The sequence below is a fragment of the Scyliorhinus canicula genome, chromosome 18 (assembly GCF_902713615.1).
Source record: "Scyliorhinus canicula chromosome 18, sScyCan1.1, whole genome shotgun sequence".
Lineage (NCBI taxonomy): Eukaryota > Metazoa > Chordata > Chondrichthyes > Carcharhiniformes > Scyliorhinidae > Scyliorhinus > Scyliorhinus canicula.
In genome coordinates this window covers 7,719,747-7,742,911 of record NC_052163.1, presented here as the reverse complement: position 1 = coordinate 7,742,911, position 23,165 = coordinate 7,719,747, and the positions used below count along the sequence as shown (strand labels likewise).

Sequence of the window (23,165 nt, the reverse complement as noted above, 5' to 3'; positions counted from 1 at the left end):
GGGCGGTGCTGCTGGCAGCCCAGGTGTCAGACACCAGAGAAGGCAACAACGGCGATGCAGGCTGGAGGCAGAACCCCATATGCAGGGGGCCACCGTACACCCTGAACGCTGCCCATCAGGCTGAGGAGGAACACAGAGAGGGAGGCTAGCGTCCCCAAGGTGTACAGGCGTCGTTGGCCCTCCAGTGAGATGACGGACAGCATGTTCCGCAGAAGATTCCGTCCCAGGAGAGAGACAATGCGGCACCTAGTCACGTCATTATGGATTTGGTACCATGTGGAGGAGGCAGACACTCACTCCCGGTGGCCATGAAGGTCATCACAGCCGTTCAACTTCTATGGCATTGATTCATTCCAGGGCTCGAGTAGGGACCTGTGTGGCAATTCATTATCTACAGCCCACAGGTGCATCCGGGAGTTCACCGATGCCCTGTATGCCCAGGCATCAGATTTTATGAGCTGGACCCAAGATGCCCGAGTAGCCACTGAGGTCCTGGCTGATGATGCCGGTGAGGAGGCCTGAGACTGATGCGGAGACCCGTTAGAATGAGGCCCATGTTGAGGGGTGGCAGGCCGAACTGATGCCAGGAGACAGGTGGTAACGTACTCTTGCAGTTCAATGGAGGTCGTTAGCCTTCTTCCGACATTGGATGCTGCTCCTCCTGGTCATGCTGCCTGCACTGACAGTCACTGCCACTGCCTCCCAGGCAGCACTGCTAATACTGCTGCTGGTCCTCCAACTCCCCTGGGGTATCAGGATGCCCGGCTCTTATTCACACCGTCGGGAAGCCTGGCGAGGTTGGCACCCCCAAAGCAAGGAGCAGGTATGCGTGCTGCCATGCCTGTGTGTTGACTGGGAGTGAGTGGTGAGGGAGCGCCCCCTTGTTCGGGGCGAGATACTGAGGCTCGAGTCTGGTAAAGCAGACGGCAAGACAGCCAGTAATGGCGGGAAGCTTGTGGGGGCTCATTTTGACACTAATTGCCGTTGAATACCGGCCATGATCTTGCCAACACGGCCGTCAAGAAACACCCAGCCAAACACGCCGAAAATGACACTGAAATGATTCCGTTAAATCGCGCCCAAAGAGTTTTGATTTTAAAAATAAAAATGTAGAGCGGAAAAGAAAATTGACACTAGATAAATGAATCTCCAAATGAAGGGTTGGCAAAAAAAAAGGAATAGATTAGAGACCCTGAGACCTCACATGGGCGAGTTCACAAGCTTGGCCATCCTGGAGTGGAAAGCTGCCGAACAGAACAATAGGGTCTCTCCACAGGGAATGAACATCAGAGAGAAAGTGACTCATTCCCCGTGGCCCATTACAGTGCAGCACTGACAAAGGCCGAGCAACTAATTGACTGTCAGAAAATGGTCTGTTTGCAGAGGGAATCCAATAAAAGCAAGCAGGAGGAGGAGAAAATACAAAACTTACTAAAACACAATCGGAACAAGAAGGATCAAATTCAATGTTCTAATAGTCCAACCATCCAGCCTTAGCATCTAACGGCATTTTGAGCTCTCCACAATGTTATCTGGCAGATTAATCTAAGGGGTTGATTTTAACCCTGGTTAAACCAGCAGCCTGGTTATTTACTCAGAAAGCCACTTTGTTGTACTGCACTGTGAAAGACACCCACTCCGAAGAGACAATCTTTTCTCATAGGTCCTGATGTCAGTGCATCTGACTGCAACTCTAACTGTGTGATCTGAGTGGGGGAGGCCATTGTAGCTTCTCACGAGGTGAAGATTGCCAGAAATGACTCATATAGGTATTTTAGTTCAGCTATTCTTCAGATCCAGGAGAGAGGATGGCTTATGCTCTTTCCGGCAGAGACGTCCCCCTTCTCAAAAGCTCTATCAGATAGAGGAAAGCACTCCTGATACCAACCTATTGGTCAGGAGGAGAAATGTCTCAAACCTTATTTCAGTGGCTGAGTTTCCAACTCAAGTCACTCACTACCCACCCGTCAAAACCCACTCAGAAAAAAAAAACCACTAATAAATCCAAAGGGATTTCAGGAGAAGCTTCTTCATCCAGAGGGTGGTAAGAATGTGGGGCGCAATTCTCCGCGCTCACGAAAATTCGGAGAATAGCGGGCGGCGTAAATTTTTACGGACACGCTGGTCCGACGCCGTCCCGCTATTCTCTCCCCCCCCCCCCACGCCCGCCTCCCGACATGAATCGCTGCCCGCCGTTTTTTTACGGCGAGCAGCTATTCACCCCTGGCCGATGGGCCGATTTCCAAGCCCTTTACGGCCGTTTTTATGAACGTAAAACACACCTGGTCTGACCGTTCGTAAAAACGGCCGTAAAGTCCCGATCTGGGGAACCATGGCACCGATTGGCACGGCCGTACCACGTGCCCACCGATCGCGGGCAGCGGGTACTTATCCCGCGCACTCTTTCTCCCTCCGCCGCCCCGATGGATCCATCCGCGGGGCTTCTGCGGGGCATAACGGCCCGCGCATGCGCGGGTTTCATGCACAAGCACGATGACATCATCCGCGCATACGCGGGTTGGAGTCGTCCAATCCGCGCATGCGCGGCTGACGTCATCTGACGCGTCAGCCATCGCTAACTCTGGCTAGCGGGCTTAACGAATTTCGTTAAGCCCGCGATGCCGGAGTTCACGGCCGCGCGATGCTAGCCCCGACCGGGGAGCTGAATCGGTTCCCAGTCGGGGCGGCGGAGGCTGGCGTCAAACCCGCCCGTTTTTGACGCCAGCTTCCCGAGTCTTCGTGACTCGGGAGAATCGCGCCCGTGGAAATCGAGAGGGTGAATAGCATAGCATTTAAACAGAAGCTAGTTCAACACATGAGGGAGAAATGAAATGAAATGAAATGAAATGAAAATCGCTTATTGTCATGAGTAGGCTTCAATGAAGTTACTGTGAAAAGCCCCTAGTCGCCACATTCTGGTGCCTGTCCGGGGAGGCTGGTACGGGAATCGAACCGTGCTGCTGGCCTGCTTGGTCTGCTGTAAAAGCCAGCGATTTAGCTCAGTGAGCTAAACCAGCCCCTTAAAGGGATAGAAAGAAAAACTACTCGGGTGAGATGAGGAAGGTTGGAACAAGGCTCGTGTGAAACACAGGACTGTTGGCCTGAATTGCCTCTTTCTGTGCTGTAATTTATTTTAATGCATTCACAGGATCTGGGTGTTGTTAGTAAGGTCACCATTTACTGCTCATCCCTAATAGCCTTTGAGAAGGTGATGGTGACCTACCTTCTTGAATACGACTAAGTGGCAGTTAAAGAGTCAACCACCTTGCTGAGAGTCTGGAGTACAGACCAGGAACGGACAGCAGAACTCCTTCCTTAAAGGACATTAGTGTACCAGATGGATTTTATGGCAATTTGGCAGTTTCATAGTCGCCATCTCTGATACCAGCTTTCTTTTCCAGATTTTAACATCAAATTTATTGAGTTTAAATTCCCCAGCTGCAGGGCAGCACGGTGGCACAGTGGTTAGCATTGCTGCCTCACAGCGCCAAGGTCCCAGGTTCAATCCCAGCTCTGGGTCACTGTGTGGAGTTTGCACATTCGCCCCGTGTTTGTGTGGATTTCACCCCCACAACCCAAAGATGTGCAGGCTAGGTGGATTGGACACGCTAAATTGCCCCTTAATTGGAAAAAATTAATTGGAAAATAAAATTCCCCAGCTGCTGTGGTGGGATTTGAACTTGACTTTGGACTATAATTCCAGGTCTCTGGATTACTAGATCAGTCATTTTAGTTTTCAAATTACTTTGTAATACTTTGTAAATGTTTACCACTTTAAGCAAAGACATTCCTCCAAGACTCACTTCAAATATACTTTTCATCAGTTTGCATTTATGTCCCTTGGTTCCACCAATTTATTTCAGCACTAAATAACATTTCAAGTTTACCTTGTCTGTACATTTGATCCCAGTTATAGCTGTAAACCTCGGCTGAGCGGTGGTATTTTAGCTTCTGTGTCAGAAGAAGGATGTAGAAGATCACACAGGACTATTTGAAGAAGTGCAGGGGAATTCTGCTAATGTTCTGACCAGCATTTCTTTCTTATTCAACACCTAGTAACCAGACGATCTGATTGTTTATTTCATTGCTGTTTGTGGGACCTTGCAGCAGCCAATTTGCGCATCGGATTTCCTACATTACGGAAGATCCAAGAAAAGTGTCTGGAACAACACAATGTGCTCTGCATGACCTACATGGATCTGTCAAAGACCTTTGGAAAATCTTCGAGAGACTTGGATGTCGAATAAAAGTTGTTAGTGTCCTGAAACTCCTTCATGATGGTATGGCAGCAATGGAGACTGAGCCCTCTTTGTATTCCGACAAGCGTCAAGCAAGGCTGTATGATTGATCAAGTCTCTTCATCGTCTACCTCAGCCTGGACGTGGAACTTATTTGTGATCAACTTCCACGAGGGATTATAATTGAGTTTTGACTTGACAGGAAACTTTTCAATCTCAACAGAGCCAAGACTAAAGTGACTCTCCAGCATATCCACTACTTACAGGATACAGTTGTGGCCCACACTGCAAGCCACATTCCGATCACCCTCAATCTCCTTAACTCTGCACACACAAGGGTCACTCACTCAACATCAGCAAGGCCAAACTCCTCTCCCAGCCCTTCCCCATGGCATGCATCTACACCTCCAACTATTTATTATTGATGGAGAGACTTTAGAAATTGTTGAGCACTTTCCATATCTTGGCAGCTACCTTCCTCAAAAGGCCACCATCGAAGAGAAGATCCAGCAAAGGCTTTAAGCAACAACTCTCTGTTGTCACCACCCTTCCATGTGGCACTGAGATCTGCCAAATACACCTCCAGATGGTGGAGAATTTCTTTTTTTTTAATATAAATTTAGATTACCCAATTATTTTTTTCCAAATAAGGGGCAATTTAGTGTGGCCAATCCACCTACTCTGCACATTTTTGGGTTGTGGGGGCGAAACCCACGCAGACACGGGGAGAATGTGCAAACTCCACACGGACAGTGACCCAGAATCGAACCTGGGACCTCAGCGCCGTGAGGCGGTTGTGCTAACCACTAGGCCACCGTGCTGCCCTTGGTGGAGAATTTCTATTCGCGATATCTCCACAAGGTATTGGTAGCACGGTAGCACAAGTGGATAACACTGTGGCTTCACAGCGGCAGGGTCCCAGTTCGATTCCCCACTGGGTCACTGTCTGCGCGGCGTCTACACGTCCTCCCCGTGTCTGTGTGGGTTTCCTCCGGGTGCTCCGGTTTCCTCCCACAGTCCAAAGACGGCATGTTAGGTGGATTGACCATGCTAAATTGCCCTTAGTGTCCAAAAAGATTAGGAGGGGTTATTGGGTTATGGGAATAGGGTGGAAGTGAGGGCTTAAGTGGGTCGGTGCAGACTCGATGGGCCGAATGGCCTCCTTCTGCACTGTATGTTCTATGTTCTATGTATGTATTGGACAAACTCCAGTATCCTCATCGAGATTGTAAAAGTTCCTTTGTTCTTCCTTCCTTCCTTCAGGTTCTTTGTCCTTCCCTCATTAGTTCCTTTCTAAACTGCGAGTTTTGTGACTGATTTGGGGTGTTTTCTCCTGAGGTCGAACATCCGGAAAAACAGATTTCGCCTGAACTGCACCCCTTGACACACTTCCTCTGAATGCAGAGATGATTCTGTGGGTTAGATAAGGGCTGGCTCTGTGTGGGCAGGGAAAGGATGACGACAGGAAAGTGCCTCAATTTTAACTTTGGGCAACTCAGGGACATCCTGTGAAGCTGGTGATGAAGCCCAGTCCAGGATCTTCCTCAGATTGGTGATTTGGATGGGTCCAGTTAAGGTGTGTGGGTCTTTTCGATGTAGGATCAAAGAATATACACAGGGCCGGTGGGCAGACCTATTCATTTTCCTCGGCCGACTTGCTAGTCCAGAACCCTACCAGGGGGGTGCTCTTCGCCGGTGATACAATCGCTCCTTATCAATGCCCTAGCACACCAAAGTCAGGTACAGTTTGAATTGAACAAGCACAGCACACTTTGAACACAATGCTCTAGTCGCCAGATGAGCAACACTGACTCCCTTAGATTTCTCTAAACTTACCTCGTGTGCATCTCCTCTCCATTTTGGATGGCCTTTCTTAACAGAGAAGAAAACTTCTCTGCAGTCTCTCCAATACAAAAATGGGAACCGGGAGTACATAAGAGACTAGCATTTGTTGGTAAGGGCCCAGCTCCTTTCAAGTTATTTGTTGATTGTGAGATTGATTATTAAACAAGCCATTGCCAACAGTCACCTCTCACCCAAGCCACAAGTCAAAAATTGTCATTTATTCATCAGAGTCCGACTCTGCTAGCTTATTTTTTATTTATTTTTTTAAATTTAGATTAGCCAATTATTTTTTCCAATTAAGGGGCAATTTAGCATGGCCAATCCACCTACTCTGCACATTTTTGGGTTGTGGGGGTGAAACCCACGCAGACACGGGGAGAACGTGCAAACTCCACACGGACAGTGACCCAGAGCCGGGATCGAACCTGGGACCTCAGCGCCGTGAGGCGGTTGTGCTAACCACTAGGCCACCGTGCTGCCCTTTGCTAGCTTATTTATATAGGCAAAGGATAGTTTTTGTTCTTGGTAAATGCATAGTAACGGAGCACAGTGCGTAACAACTATTCAATCTTGAACTCAATGGTAAAGTGTTGGTGCTGGAAATGATGTTATGCTGTGTGACGTGGCTATTTTGTTTGAAATTGGACTCAGAAATAAGAGTTAAAGGCCATATGCTCATGTAAGAGAAAGTCAGTGCGAGTATTTACACTTGCACCAACCTGTCCACTCAAAGTAGCAACTGAATGAAAATAAAACCAAGGGTGAGTGAGTCATTTGGTCCTGATTATGACTCAGGTCCCAGAATGAAGAAATTGCAGATTTCTACGGAAGGATGAAGTAGATGAGCTAAAATACATAATTTGTATGTACCTTTGTTCTCTGTAAACTGGCCGTCCTCTAACTTCTCAATTTTGGTGAAGAATATAACAGTAGGGCTGTAGGGGAGGAACAGGGTGGAGGTGAAAATCTACAAAGAGCAAAAGAAACTTCATATAATTTTAAAATGCTTTGCATTGAGGTCTGCTCAATGATGGACCAATTAATTTTACTAGTACCTTAAAAGAAAACCTTTAGCCTTGAGTCAGTGCTAATATAAAGGGTTTTATCCCAAAGGAACTGCTTTATAACAGCTGCAACACGATGACCTTTAACGTTTGAGCTCTTCCCAGTGTAGCAACATTAACATTTTACATTGGCAGATTAGCAAGACATCCTCAGCCCTTCAAAGTGATCTTATTAACAGTCTGTAACCAAAGTTACTGGACAGAAAGCCTTTTTTTTGACCGAGAGTGTTTCTCCCACTTCCAGGCCAACATCAAAGGCCTATTCTTTACACTTTAATTGTATCTCTTTTGGCTTAAAAGGCTACTTTCCATTGGGCCTCGGGTGAGAGTCTGACAACTGTATTTATGTGTTCTCTCATTACTGCTAAATTATTGTCATTTCTTTTTTTTAGTAATTATTAGAAAATTATTCTTTGTCTCCTATTGGTTATATTAATGCAACCGTAGGCAACACTTCTTTTACATATAAAAATACAGCAGTTAGCAGAGGTATTCATACCTATAGCTTTCAATTTCCAGTATTATGGCACAAAATTCCACAGTATCCTCATCGGCACCATAGATAAAGGGATAATCACTTCAAAAGGAAAGGTCGTTTACGGTCAGAGGCAATGAGCCTCAGTTTAACCTTCAAGGTGAAAGAATGACCAGGAAAGTAATTGACAGAGAAACTGATCAATGGCTTTCAAACAAGAGTCCGGACACAACTCCAGCCAAAGTGTCTTCACTTAATTGCCAGGCATGTCGGCTACCCCCTCCCAACACTTCCCCCACCACTGCCACACCCTCTCTCCCCATTGCCACCAATGCCAACTCTTACCTTAGATAAAACTGCTCCGAGATGGATCAGACTGCCAATATTATTCACATCATTTCAAACCATCTCTCTCCCTGTTTGTGTAGCATAATCATTTCATGGACATTTAGGAGTTTTGGATACATTTTTTTCTTAATATGAAATTGAAAGGCAGATAGCTAGAGCATCACGACCAGCCACTTTACAATCCTCTCTCCCAACATCCTCCTCATTTACAATAATAATAATCTTTAGGCTTACATTAACACTGCAATGAAGTTACTGTGAGAATCCCTTAGTCGCCACACTCCGGTGCCTGTTCGGGTATACGGAGGGAGAATTCAGAATGTCCAATTCACTTAACAGCACGTCTTTCGGGACTTGTGGGAGGAAACCAGAGCACCCGGAGAAAACCCACGCAGACACGGGGAGAACGTGCAGACTCTGCACAGATAGTGACCCAAGCCGCGAATCGAACCTGGGACCCTGGCGCTGTGAAACAACAGTGCTAACCACTGTGCTACTGTGCTCCCCCAATATACACCAACAAATTCACCCAACATATCCCAGAAAACTCTAACTTAGCTAAAAGTCCGCTAACCCATTGATATACACCAGGAATCCCGCCGATATATTAACATTGATCAATAAACACAAAACAAACCAAAAAACGGATCAGCACATGCCAACAACCCCACAACATACACCAGCAAGCTCAATGACATCCACCGTAAAAACTTACTATTATATATCAAAATTGCACCAACACATCACCCGAGAACACTGGACCTGCCATTGTACAAACAACAACTTGCTCTTTAAGTGCTTTTCAAGGAGGGTAGAAGACCCTGAGTTGGACCTGGGATATAATTTAGGGGATACAACTGAATCCATGAATGAAAGAAGGTTTTAATGGCAGGAAGAGAGAGTACAGGGCAGAGGGGGTTTCAGATGAGAATTCTGCGGTATAGAGATGAAACAGAAAGGAAAGAAAGAACTTGCATTTCTACAGCGCGTTTCATAAGCACAGGTCATCCCAAAACACTTTACAACCTCAGAAATACTTCTGAAGCATAGTCATTGTTGTAGAAACATTGCAGCCAATTTGCAGACAGCAAGCACACAAGAACAGCAATGTGAGGCCAGGTAATCGTAAAGAATCATAGAATCTACAGCACGGAGACAAGCCCTTCAGCCTAAACTGGTCCATGCCAACCAAAAACCCCATATAAGCTGACCCCCATTTGCCTGCATTTCGTAGAGAATCATAGAATCTGTTGTTTTTTTTAATTGATGTTAGTTGAGCGATCAATATTGACCAGAATAGCAGGTCAAACAGCCCTGCTTTTCTTTGAAATAACATTGTTGCATCTTCTTCATTCACCCAAGAGGATAGACGAGGCGACAGTTTAACATTGCATCTGAAAAGCAGCATCTTTGATGTGCAGCATTCCCTCAGTATTGCACTGAGCTGCCAATGTAGATTATGAGCTCAAGTCTCTAGAGGCTGTGCAGAAGGATAGGGTTACAAATGGAAAGCAGGGTCAGTGGATGGTTTAAGTGGAGAACAGGGCTGCAGGAGGTTGTAGAGGTCTTCTTGGCTATCCTATAGGAGGAACTGTAATCAAGGATAAGGGTTTTGCAATGAATGTTTTGAGGAACAGGTTGCTAATGTGTATATTTTTTGTTCAGTCAGGTGTCTCAGGACCTCAGAAAACTATCACATGCTGAAGAGTCTCCAGCTCAAGTTACTGAGGAGTCTGCAGGTAGAGTTTGTGATTGCACATTGCGGAGTGCATATTCACCCTGTAAGCACATATCTAAAGGGAAAATCACATTCACCTAGGTGCCAGACACTGATCATCATCAAGAGCTGGTCGAACAATCTCCCCTTGATTTTCAATTATATTATCAGAGCCAAACCCCAAATATCCCCCCCCCCGCCTCTCTCCACCCACCCAGCCACCGCCAATAACGCACAAGTCAGGGGTGTGAAGGAGTACTCTCCACTTACCTGAATAGGTTCAGCATCAACAACGCGTAAGAAGCTTGATCCCATCCAATAAAACAATACCACCCACTGATTTAGACATCCCCTCACTCTACCATAAGATTACCATGGTAGCCGTGTGTACCATCTACAAGATGCACCACAGCAACTTGCCAAAGTGTCTTCAACAGAGCCTCCCCCAAACGCACTAGCTCAAGGACAATGACAAACACATCCTGACTTGAACAGATGTCTATCAGTTGTTGCTTTTTTGCCACACAGTCAAATTCCTGGAACCATCCACAGACTGCAGAAGTTCACGATGAAGGCTCGCCAACACCTCAAGGGTTCTGGAGATGGGCAATAAAGACTAGCCTTGCCATTTTTTAAAAAAGTGTACAGAGGGCAGCACGGTGGCACAGTGGTTAGCATTGCTGCCTCACGGCGCTGAGGTCCCAGATTCGATCCCGGCTCTGGGTCACTGTCTGTGTGGAGTTTGCACATTCTCCCCGTGTTTGCGTGGGTTTCGCCCCCACAACCCAAAGATGTGCAGGGTAGGTGAATTGGCCACGCTAAATTGCCCCTTAATTGGAAAAAATGAATTGGATATTCTAAATTTAAAAAAAAAAAAGTGTACAGTGTGTACTTTTGTAATTTGACCAACTAAAGTGGAACACTGGTGCGATTCTCGCTGCTTTTCCACCAACGTCACCTCTTCATGTGGCATTGCCTTCCAGGGTTACCTGGGGTTTGATTACAAAAACTCCCAACTTGCAGCGACATGTCTGTCTCTCCAGATGCAATCGGCTGGCTGGCTGAATAATAATAATATCAGAGGTACCGTTCAGGTATCAGGTTATCAAGTTTATCACAAAGACTTGACAGTTCCTATTTTCCACTAGCAGCATTCTTTACGAGTCCAATTTGACACCCCCCCCCCCCAAAAAAAAACCTTAAAATACCTCTCCATCACCTCACCCCACCTTACCCCAGAGAATAGTCTCTACTTGATCACTGTAACTCATAGCAAAACAAAGAACAAGTACCAGACGTTCCTCATGAGAATCACCATGAGAAGCACAACTTGATCGAAAGCATGAGCAATTGTTCCCATCCTTCTAATCACAACACAGACACATTATCCACACTGAGTGGGAGTTATAAGGCTTCAACTGCAGCTGCTTGCTCCTCTGAAGCCAAATTATGGTTGGCAGCCACACCCTGGATATATGGAAACAAAGAAAAGCTAGCATTTATATTAGCGATTTTCACAATCTCAGGATGTTCCAAAGTTCTTTACAACCAATGAGGTGAAAAATTCTAAATGGGTGACACAGTGGTTAGCACAGCTTCTTCACAGCGCCAGGGACTTTGGGTGTGGAGTTTGCACGTTCTCCCCGTGTCTGCGTGGGTTTCCTCCGGATGCTCCAGTTTCCTCCCACAGTCCAACGATGTGCAGCTTAGGTGGATTGGCCATGCTAAATTGTCCCTTAGTGTCCAAAGGTGTGCGGGATGGGTGGGGTAGCGGGGATGGCCTGGAGAGTGGGCTTGGGTGGAGTGCTCTTTCAGAGAGCCAGTGCAGACTCGATGGGCCGAATTGCCTCCTCCTGTACCATAGGCATTCTATGTTTCTATTCTACAGAATGGTTGCAACACAGGAGGCCATTCGGCCATCGTGTCTGTGCAAAGCAGCTCAGGTAGTTACACTTTCCCAATAGTCTTGGGGCCTCACGGTAGCATGGTGGTTAGCATCAATGCTTCACAGCTCCAGGTTCCCAGGTTCGATTCCAGGCTGGGTCACTGTCTGTGTGGAGTCTGCACGTCCTCCCCGTGTGCGCGTGGGTTTCCTCCGGGTGCTCCGGTTTCCTCCCACAGTCCAAAGATGTGCGGGTTAGGTGGATTGGCCATGATAAATTGCCCGTAGTGTAAGGTTAATGGGGGGATTGTTGTGTTACGGGTATACGGGTTACGTGGGTTTAAGTGGGGTGATCATTGTTCGGCACAACATCAAGGGCCTGTTCTGTGCTGTACTGTTCTATGTTCTATGTAATAGTCCCACTAATTTACCTTTAGATAATTACCCAATTCTCTTTTAAAAGCCACAATTGAATCTACCTCTGCCACAGTCTCAGGCAGTGCAGTCAGATCCTAAACACTTGCTGCAGAAAAAGGTTTTTCCTCCTGTCAGCTTTGGTCCTTTTTCCATTCACCTTAAATTGATGTCCTCTGGTTCTCAACCTTTCTGCCACCGGGAACGGTTGCTCCCGATCCATTCTTTCCAAACTGCTAATGATTCTGAATGCTTCTGTCAAATCTCCACACAAGCGTCCCTCAGGAAAACAGCTTCAACGACTTCTGGCTGCGGCTATGCGGAGCTAAGTCGCACGTTCGGCAGCTCCCGCTAGGAATGGACTTTTGGGCTCTTTTTAGGGCCCCCAATGGAACTTTTCCAACGTTTCCCAGTGTGGGAAGGAGTCAGCAACATTTCCCCAGCAGTGTAGGGCCTGGACCTGGAGTGGGGCGAGTAAAAAAAGTGGTAGCAAAGCCAAAGCAGAAGCGAGGGAAGAAGCACAAGATGGCGGCGGGCGGAGACCAGGCGGCATGGATTCAGTGGGCGCAGGAGCAGCAGGAGGCTCTTCAGCGCTGCTTCTGGGAGTTTAAAACGGACCTTCTGGAGCCGATAAAGGCTTCAATTGATAAGCTGCTGGAAACTCAGACGGCCCAGGGGGTGGCGATCCGAGAGGTCCGACAAAAGGTCTCCGAAAACGAGGACGAAATCTTAGGCCTCGCGGTGAAGGCGGAGGCGCACGAGGCGCTCCATAAAAAATGGCAGGAGCGGTTCGAGGAGATGGAGAACCGTTCGAGGCGGACAGATCTGCAGATCCTGGGCCTCCCGGAGGGACTGGAGGGGTCGGATGTGGGGGCCTATGTGGTCACCATGCTAAATTCGCTGGTGGGAGCTGGGTCCTTCCAGGGGCCCCTGGAGCTGGAGGGGGCCCACAGAGTACTGGTGAGAAGGCCCAAGCCTAACGAGCCGCCGCGGGCGGTGCTGGTGCGGTTCCACCAGTTTGCTGACCGGAAGTGTGTGCTCAGGTGGGCCAAGAAGGAGCGGAGCAGCAGGTGGGAGAACGCGGAGGTACGGATCTACCAGGACTGGAGTGCGGCGGTGGCTGGGTACAACCGGACGAAGGCGGTGCTATACAGGAAGGGAGTGAAGTTCGGCATGCTGCAGCAGGCACATCTGTGGGTCACCTACAAGGACCGACACTTTTACCTTGAGTCCCCGGAGGAGGCGTGGGTCTTCTTAAAGGCCGAAAAATTGGACTCAAACTGAGGGTTGGGTACGGGGGTTTGCGTGTAGCTGTGTTACATTTTGCGGGGGGGTTCTCTGTTTATTGTTGGTTCTTTGTTGCTTTTAGGACGGGTGGGGCACTGTTTTTGCTTGGGTCTGTCGGATGGGCTCGGGGAGGGGGGGCGGACCTGCAATGTGGGGGGCCGATGGCGGGAAGGGGGGGTTGGGGCCCCGCGAGGAGACCGGGCCGGTAAAGGAAGTGGCGTCAGAGGAGGCGGGGTCGGGGAGGTGGAAAGCGCGGGAAGAAGCCCGCGCTGAGGGCTGAAGGGGGCGGGGCCGGAGCTGGGAAGCGCGGGAAGAAGCCCGCGCTGAGGGCTGAAGGGGGCGGGGCCAGAGCTGGGAAGCACGTGCTTTTTCCCGCGCTGAGAGCGGTAGGGGGCTGGGCCAGAGCTGGGAAGCACGTGCTTTTTCCCGCACTGAGAGCGGGAGGGGGAGGAGGAGAACCTGCTGGTGGGCAATGGGAAGGAGGGGAAGCCCCACGCTGGGAGGGGTCGAAGGAGTGGCCGGGGTCAGCAGGAGTCAGCTGACTTACGGGAGTGGCTAGTCGGCGGGGGAGGGGGGTAGGTAGCCCCCTGATCCGGCTGATAACCTGGAATGTGAGGGGGCTGAATGGGCCGGTCAAACGGGCCCACGTGATTGCGCACCTGAAGGGGCTAAAGGCGGATGTGGCCATGCTTCAGGAGACGCACCTGAAGGTGGCGGATCAGGTTAGATTGCGAAGGGATGGGTAGGCCAGGTGTTTCATTCGGGGCTGGATGCAAAAAACCGGGGGGTGGCGATCCTGGTGGGGAAGAGGGTGTCGTTCGAGGGGTCGAATGTTGTGACAGACAGTGGCGGGAGGTATGTGATGGTAAGCAGCAAGCTGCAGGGGTAGTGGGTGGTGCTGGTCAATGTATACGCCCAGAATTGGGACGATGCGGGTTTCATGCGGCGCATGTTGGGCCGAATTCCAGACTTGGAGACTGATAATGGGGTGGGGGTTTCAACACGGTGCTGGATCCGCCACTGGATCGATCCAGTTCCAGGACGGGTAGGAAGCCAGCGGCGGCTAAGGTGCTGAGGGGGTTTATGGACCAGATTTGGGGGGGGGGGGGGGGGGGGGGGGGGGCGGGTTTGACCCATGGAGGTTTGCGAGATCGAGGGCCAGGGAATTTTCATTCTTCTCCCATGCGCCTAAGGCCTATTCCCAGATTGATTTTTTGGTTATGAGTAGGGCGCTGATTGCGAGAGTGGAGGATACTGAGTACTCGGCGATAGCCATTTCTGACCATGCCCCGCATTGGGTGGACCTCGAGCTGGGGAGGAGAGAGACCAGCGCCCGCTTTGGCGATTAGAGGTGGGGTTGCTGGCGGACGAGGAGGTGGGCGGGCGGGTCCGAGGTTATATTGAGAGGTACCTGGAGGCCAATGACAATGGGGAGGTCCGAGTGGGGACGGTCTGGGAGGCGCTGAAGGCGGTGGTTAGGGGAGAGTTGATCTCCATCCGAGCCCACAGAGAGAGGAGAGAGCAGAGAGAGAGGGAGAGGTTGGTGGGGGAGATGGTGAGGATGGACAGGAGGTACGCGGAGGCCCCGGAGGAGGGATTGTTGCGGGAGCGGCGTAGTCTCCAGGCCGAATTCAACCTATTGACCACCAGGAAGGCGGATGTTCAGTGGAGGAAGGCACAGGGGGCAGTGTATGAATATGGGGAAAAGGCGAGTAGGATGGTGGCGCACCAGCTTCGGAAGTGAGATGCCGCTAGGGAGATCGGCGGAGTTAAGGATAGGGGAGGGAATGTGGTGCGAAGTGGGGTAGGCATCAATGGGGTCTTCAGGGACTTCTATGAGGAACTGTATTGGTCCGAACCCCCAGTGGAGGAGGGGGGGTGGGGTGTTTTATGGACCGGCTGAGATTCCCGAGGGTGGAGGAGGGACAGGTGGAGGGACTGGGGATGCCGGTTGAGCTGGAGGAGCTAGTCAAAGGGATAGGGAGCATGCAGTCGGGGAAGGCGCCGGGGCCGGATGGGTTCCCGGTCGAATTCAATAAGACGTATGCAGACCTGCTGGGCCCTCTGTTGGTTAGGACCTTCAACGAGGCAAGGGAAGGGGGGGCTCTGCCTCCGACGATGTCTCGGGCGCTGATTTCCTTGATCCTTAAGCGGGACAAGGATCCCCTGCAGTGTGGGTCATACAGGCCGATCTCACTCTTAAATGTAGATGCCAAGCTGTTGGCGAAGATTTTAGCCACGAGGACAGAAGATTGTGTGCCGCAGGTTATCCACGAGGATCAAACGGGTTTGTGAAAGGGAAGCAGCTGAACACTAATATACGGAGGCTATTGAACATTATTATGATGCCGGCGGTGGAGGGGGAGGCGGAGATAGTGGTGGCGATGGATGCGGAGAAGGCCTTTGATAGGGTTGAGTGGGGGTACTTGTGGGAGGTGCTGAAAAGGTTCAGGTTTGGGGAGGGGTCTGTCAGTTGGGTGAGGCTGTTGTATGAGGCCCCGATGGCGAGTGTGGCCACGAATAAGAGGAGGTCGAAGTATTTTCGGTTATACCGAGGGACGAGGCAGGGGTGTCCCCTGTCCCCCCTGCTTTTTGCGCTGGCAATTGAACCCCTGGCTATGGCGCTGAGGGAGTCGGGGGATTGGAGGGGGCTGGTCCGGGGTGGGGAGGAGCACCGAGTGTCGCTCTATGCGGACGACCTATTGTTGTATGTGGCGGACCCGGTGGGGGGGATGCCGGACGTAATAAAGATTCTCAGGGAATTTGGGGATTTCTCAGGGTACAAGCTCAACTTGGGGAAGAGCGAGCTGTTCGTTGTTCACCCAGGGGACCATGAGGGGGGGGGGGATTGGGAGGCTCCCACTGAAAAGGGCGGAGAGGAGCTTCAGGTACTTAGGGGTCCAGGTGGCCAGGAGCTGGGGGGCCTTTCACAAGCTTAACCTCAAGAGGCTGGTGGAGCAAATGGAGGAGGAGTTTAAGAGGTGGGACATGCTGCCGCTGTCTTTGGCGGGTAGGGTATAGTCAGTCAAGATGAGGGTGCTCCCGAGGTTTCTGTTCCTGTTCCAGTGCCTCCGCATCCTTATCCCGAAGGCCTTTTTCAGGCAGGTTAATAGGAGCATTATGGGGTTTGTGTGGGCACACGGGACTCCAAGGGAGAGACGGGTGTTCTTGGAGCGGGGCAGGGATGGGGGGGGGGGGGGGGGGGCGGCTGGCGTTGCCAACCTCTGTGGGTATTACTGGGCTGCCAACGCAGCGATGGTGCGCAAGTGGGTGATGGAGGGGGAAAGGGCAGCGGATGGAGATGGCATCCTGTGTGGGCACGAGCCTGGAGGCCCTGGTAACGGCGCCGCTGCCGCTCCCTCCAACGAGGTATACCACGAGCCCGGTGGTGGCGGCTACCCTCAAGATTTGGGGGCAATGGAGACGGCACAGGGGGGAGGTGGGGGCCTCGATGGGGTCCCCGATACGGGGGAACCACCGTTTTTTCCCGGGGAGAACTGACAGCGGGTTTCTGAGTTGGCACAGGGCAGGTATTAGGAAGATGGGGGACCTGTTTGTGGACGGGAAGTTCACGAGCCTGGGTGAGTTGGAGGAGAAGTTTGGGCTCCCCCCGGGAACGCCTTCAGATATATGCAGGTAAGGGCGTTTGTCAGGCGGCAGGTGGCAGGGTTCCCACTGTTGCCGCCGCGTGGGGTCCAGGACAGGGTGCTCTCGGGGGTGCGGGTTGGAGAGGGGAGGATCTCGGAAGTGTAGCAGGTGATGCAGGAGGTAGACGAGGCCTCGGTGGAGGAGCTGAAAGATAAATGGGAGGAGGAGCTGGGGGAGGAGATCGAGGAGGGGACGTGGGCGGATGCCCTGGGGAGGGTGAACTCCTCCTCTTCATGCACGAGGCTCAGCTTCATACAATTTAAGGTGCTGCATAGGGTTCACATGACCGGGACAAGGATGAGCCGGTTTTTTGGAACCGAGGACAGGTGTATTAGGTGCTTAGGGAGCCCAGCAAACCATGCCCATATGTTCTGGGCGTGCCCAGCGCTGGGGGAGTTTTGGAAGGGGGTAGCAAGGACGGTATCGAGGGTGGTAGGATCCAGGGTCAATCCAGGCTGGGGACTCGCAATATTTGGGGTTGCAGTGGAGCCGGGAGTGCAGGAGGCGAAAGAGGTCGGTGTTCTGGCCTTTGCGTCCCTAGTAGCCCGGCGGAGGATTCTTCTTCAGTGGAAGGATGCGAGGCCCCCAAGCGTGGAGGCCTGGGTCAACGATATGGCGGGGTTTATTAAATTGGAGAAGGTGAAATTTGCCCTAAGGGGGTCAGTGCAGGGGTTCTTCAGGAGATGGCAACTATTCCTAGATCTCCTGGCAGAACGGTAAAAACAAAAGGTCAGCAGCAGCAGCAACCGGGGGCGGGGGGGGGGGGGGGGGGGGGGCTTTCGTCTCTGAAGGGATGTGTATATTTGTTCAGTGTTGATGACGGGTGTTAATTTATTTATTTATATATATATGGTTGGGGGGGGGGTTTGTTTCCTCTTTTCTTTTTGTTATTTGTTATTGAAAATTTGAATTAGAAATATTTTTTAAAAAAGGAAAACAGCTTCAACTTCACCAACCTATCCCCATAACTATGAGTCCCTGAGCCCTATGATTCTCATAAACCTTTTCTGCACTCACATCTATTTTATTTAAAGGATATGGGTGTCAGTGGCGAGGCCAGCATTATTGCCCTTGAGAAGGTGGTGGTGAGCTGCCTTCTTGAACCGCTGCAGTCCATGTGGTGTAGGTACACCCACAGTGCTGTTAGGGAGGGAGTACAGGATTCTGACCCAGTGACAGTGAAGGAACGGCGATATTTTTCCAAGACAGGATGGTGAGTGGCTTGGAAGGCAAATGGCAGGTGGTGGGGTTCCCAGGTATCTGCTGCCCTTGTCCTTCTAGCTGGTCGTGGTCCTGGGTTTGGAAGATGCTGTCTCAGGAAGTTTAGTGAGTTCCTCTAATGCCTTTTTTAACGTGTGGTGCATGGAACAGGCCACCATCCTCCAGTTGAGGGATACGTTTTATAACAGCACACCCATTTTTGCCTTTGTAGTCTATTTGTAAAGCCCAGGACTCTATACGCCTTTTAATAAAAATAAATTGAGAGTACTCAATTCATTTTTTCCAATTAAGGGGCAATTTAGCGTGGCCAATCCACCTACCCCGCACATCTTTGGGTTGTGGGGGTGAAACCCACGCAAACACGGGGAGAATGTGCAAGCTCAATACTGATAGTGACCCAGAGACGGGATCGAACCTGGGACCTCAGCGCAGTGAGGCAGCAATGCTAACCCACTGTGCAACCGTGTTGCCCACTATATGCCTGTTTAACCACTTCCTCAACCTGCCTTGCTGCCTTCAACAATTAGCGTACATATACCCCTCCAAGATTCTCTGCTCCTGCATCCACTTCAGAATTGTATCCATTTAATATTCCCTCTCCTCATTCTTCCGACCAAAGTAAATCACTTCACACGTCTCTGCATTAAATTTCATCTTCCATGTGTCTGCCTGTACCGCCAGCCTATCCATGTCCTTGTGTCTGCCCGTACCGCCAGCCTATCCATGTCCTTGTGTCTGCCCGTACTGCCAGCCTATCCTTGTGTCTGCCCGTACTGCCAGCCTATCCATGTCCTTGTGTCTGCCCGTACCGCCAGCCTATCCATGTCCTTGTGTCTGCCCGTACCGCCAGCCTATCCATGTCCTTGTGTCTGCCCGTACTGCCAGCCTATCCATGTCCTTGTGTCTGCCCGTACCGCCAGCCTATCCATGTCCTTGTGTCTGCCCGTACCGCCAGCCTATCCTTGTGTCTGCCCGTACTGCCAGCCTATCCATGTCCTTGTGTCTGCCCGTACCGCCAGCCTATCCATGTGTCTGCCCGTACCGCCAGCCTATCCTTGTGTCTGCCCGTACCGCCAGCCTATCCATGTCCATGTGTCTGCCCGTACCGCCAGCCTATCCATGCCCATGTGTCTGCCCGTACCGCCAGCCTATCCATGTCCTTGTGTCTGCCCGTACCGACAGCCTATCCATGTCCTTGTGTCTGCCCGTACCGCCAGCCTATCCATGTGTCTGCCCGTACCGCCAGCCTATCCATGTCCTTGTGTCTGCCCGTACCGCCAGCCTATCCATGTGTCTGCCCGTACCGCCAGCCTATCCATGTCCTTGTGTCTGCCCGTACCGCCAGCCTATCCATGTGTCTGCCCGTACCGCCAGCCTATCCATGTCCTTGTGTCTGCCCGTACCGCCAGCCTATCCTTGTGTCTGCCCGTACCGCCAGCCTATCCATGTGTCTGCCCGTACCGCCAGCCTATCCATGTGTCTGCCCGTACCGCCAGCCTATCCATGTCCTTGTGTCTGCCCGTACCGCCAGCCTATCCATGTGTCTGCCCGTACCGCCAGCCTATCCATGTGTCTGCCCGTACCGCCAGCCTATCCATGTGTCTGCCCGTACCGACAGCCTATCCATGTCCATGTGTCTGCCCGTACCGCCAGCCTATCCATGTGTCTGCCCGTACCGCCAGCCTATCCATGTCCTTGTGTCTGCCCGTACCGCCAGCCTATCCATGTCCTTGTGTCTGCCCGTACCGCCAGCCTATCCTTGTGTCTGCCCGTACCGCCAGCCTATCCTTGTGTCTGCCCGTACCGCCAGCCTATCCTTGTCATTGTGTCTGCCCGTACCGCCAGCCTATCCATGTCATTGTGTCTGCCCGTACCGCCAGCCTATCCATGTGTCTGCCCGTACCGCCAGCCTATCCATGTCCTGTGTCTGCCCGTACCGCCAGCCTATCCATGTGTCTGCCCGTACCGCCAGCCTATCCACTGTCCTTGTGTTTGCCCGTACCACCAGCCTATCCATGTGTCTGCCGTACCGCCAGCCTATCCATGTGTCTGCCCGTACCGCCAGCCTATCCATGTCCTTGGTTGCCCGTACCGCCAGCCTATCCATGTCCTTGTGTCTGCCCGTACCGCCAGCCTATCCATGTCCTTGTGTCTGCCATACCGCCAGCCTATCCTTGTGTCTGCCCGTACCGCCAGCCTATCCTTGTGTCTGCCCGTACCGCCAGCCTATCCATGTCCTTGTGTCTGCCCCGTACCGCCAGCCTATCCATGTCCTTGTGTCTGCCCGTACCGCCAGCCTATCCATGTCCTTGTGTCTGCCCGTACCGCCAGCCTATCCTTGTGTCTACCCGTACTGCCAGCCTATCCATGTCCATGTGTCTGCCCGTACCGCCAGCCTATCCTTGTGTCTGCCCGTACCGCCAGCCTATCCATGTCCTTGTGTCTGCCCGTACCACCAGCCTATCCATGTGTCTGCCCGTACCGCCAGCCTATCCTTGTGTCTGCCCGTACCGCCAGCCTATCCTTGTGTCTGCCCGTACCGCCAGCCTATCCATGTCCTGTGTCTGCCCGTACCGCCAGCCTATCCATGTCCTTGTGTCTGCCCGTACCGCCAGCCTATCCTTGTGTCTGCCCATACTGCCAGCCTATCCATGTCCTTGTGTCTGCCCGTACCGACAGCCTATCCATGTGTCTGCCCGTACTGCCAGCCTATCCATGTGTCTGCCCGTACCGCCAGCCTATCCATGTCCTTGTGTCTACCTGTACCGCCAGCCTATCCATGTCCTTGTGTCTGCCCGTACCGCCAGCCTATCCATGTCCATGTGTCTGCCCGTTACCGCCAGCCTATCCTTGTGTCTGCCCGTACCGCAGCCTATCCATGTCCATGTGTCTGCCCGTACCGCCAGCCTATCCTTGTGTCTGCCCGTACCGCCAGCCTATCCATGTGTCTGCCCGTACCGCCAGCCTATCCATGTCCATGTGTCTGCCCGTACCGCCAGCCTATCCATGTGTCTGCCCGTACCGCCAGCCTATCCTTGTGTCTGCCCGTACCGCCAGCCTATCCATGTGTCTGCCCGTACCGCCAGCCTATCCATGTCCTTGTGTCTGCCCGTACCGCCAGCCTATCCTTGTGTCTGCCCGTACCGCTAGCCTATCCATGTGTCTGCCCGTACCGCCAGCCTATCCATGTCCTGTGTCTGCCCGTACCGCCAGCCTATCCATGTGTCTGCCCGTACCGCCAGCCTATCCATGTCCTTGTGTTTGCCCGTACCGCCAGCCTATCCATGTGTCTGCCCGTACCGCCAGCCTATCCATGTGTCTGCCCGTACCGCCAGCCTATCCATGTCCTTGTGTTTGCCCGTACCGCCAGCCTATCCATGTCCTTGTGTCTGCCCGTACCGCCAGCCTATCCATGTCCTTGTGTCTGCCCATACCGCCAGCCTATCCATGTCCATGTGTCTGCCCGTACCGCCAGCCTATCCTTGTGTCTGCCCATACTGCCAGCCTATCCATGTCCTTGTGTCTGCCCGTACCGCCAGCCTATTCATGTCCTGAATTGGCCATGCTAAATTGCCCGTAGTGTCCTAATAAAAGTAAGGTTAAGGGGGGGGTTGTTGGGTTACGGGTATAGGGTGGATACGTGGGTTTGAGTAGGGTGACCATGGCTCGGCACAACATTGAGGGCCGAAGGGCCTGTTCTGTGCTGTACTGTTCTATGTTCTATGTGTCTGCCCGTACCGCCAGCCTATCCATGTCCATGTGTCTGCCCGTACCGCCAGCCTATCCATGTCCTTGTGTCTGCCCGTACCGCCAGCCTATCCATGTCCATGTGTCTGCCCGTACCGCCAGCCTATCCATGTCCTTGTGTCTGCCCGTACCGCCAGCCTATCCTTGTGTCTGCCCGTACCGCCAGCTTATCCATGTCCATGTGTCTGCCCGTACCGCCAGCCTATCCATGTCCATGTGTCTGCCCGTACCGCCAGCCTATCCATGTCCTTGTGTCTGCCCGTACCGCCAGCCTATCCATGTCATTGTGTCTGCCCGTACCGCCAGCCTATCCATGTGTCTGCCCGTACCGCAAGCCTATCCATGTGTCTGCCCGTACCGCCAGCCTATCCTTGTGTCTGCCCGTACATAGAACATAGAACATAGAACGATACAGCGCAGTACAGGCCCTTCGGCCCTCGATGTTGCACCGACATGGGAAGTCAAAAACTAAAGGCCATCTACCTACACTATGCCATTATCATCCATATGCTTATCCAATAAACTTTTAAATGCCCTCAATGTTGGCGAGTTCACTACTGTTGCAGGTAGGGCATTCCACGGCCTCACCACTCTTTGCGTAAAAAACCTATCCCTCTGACCTCTGTCCTATATCTATTACCCCTCAATTTAAGGCTATGCCCCCTCGTGTTAGCCACCTCCATCCGCGGGAGAAGGCTCTCACTGTCCACCCTATCTAACCCTCTGATCATTTTGTATGCCTCTATTAAGTCACGTCTTAACCTTCTTCTCTCTAACGAAAATCAACCTCAAGTCCATCAGCCTTTCCTCATAAGATTTTCCCTCCATACCAGGCAACATCCTGGTAAATCTCCTCTGCACCCGTTCCAAAGCTTCCATGTCCTTCCTATAATGAGGCGACCAGAACTGTACGCAATACTCCAAATGCGGCCGTACCAGAGTTTTGTACAGCTGCAACATGACCTCATGGCTCTGGAACTCAATCCCTCTACCAATAAAGGCCAACACACCATAGGCCTTCTTCACAACCCTATCAACCTGGATGGCAACTTTCAGGGATCTATGTACATAGGACCACCGAGATCCCTCTGCTCATCCACACTACCAAGAATTTTACCATTAGCCAAGTATTCCGCATTCCTGTTATTCTTTCCAAAGTGAATCACCTCACACTTCTCTACATTAAACTCCATTTGCCACCTCTCAGCCCAGCTCTGCAGCTTATCTATGTCCCTCTGTAACCTGCAACATCCTTCCACACTGTCTACAACTCCACCGA

The 23,165-nt window shown here is 51.6% G+C and overlaps 1 protein-coding gene across 1 annotated transcript in view; it reads left to right on the top strand.

The window, feature by feature from the left end:
* cep112 (centrosomal protein 112) overlaps window positions 1-23,165 on the top strand; it is a 698,524-nt gene that overhangs the window by 656,758 nt on the left and 18,601 nt on the right. The window contains exon 28 of the transcript XR_005457964.1: window positions 9,636-9,709. The gene's annotated coding sequence lies outside the window, so the exon portion shown is untranslated. The remainder of the gene's footprint in view (window positions 1-9,635; window positions 9,710-23,165) is intronic.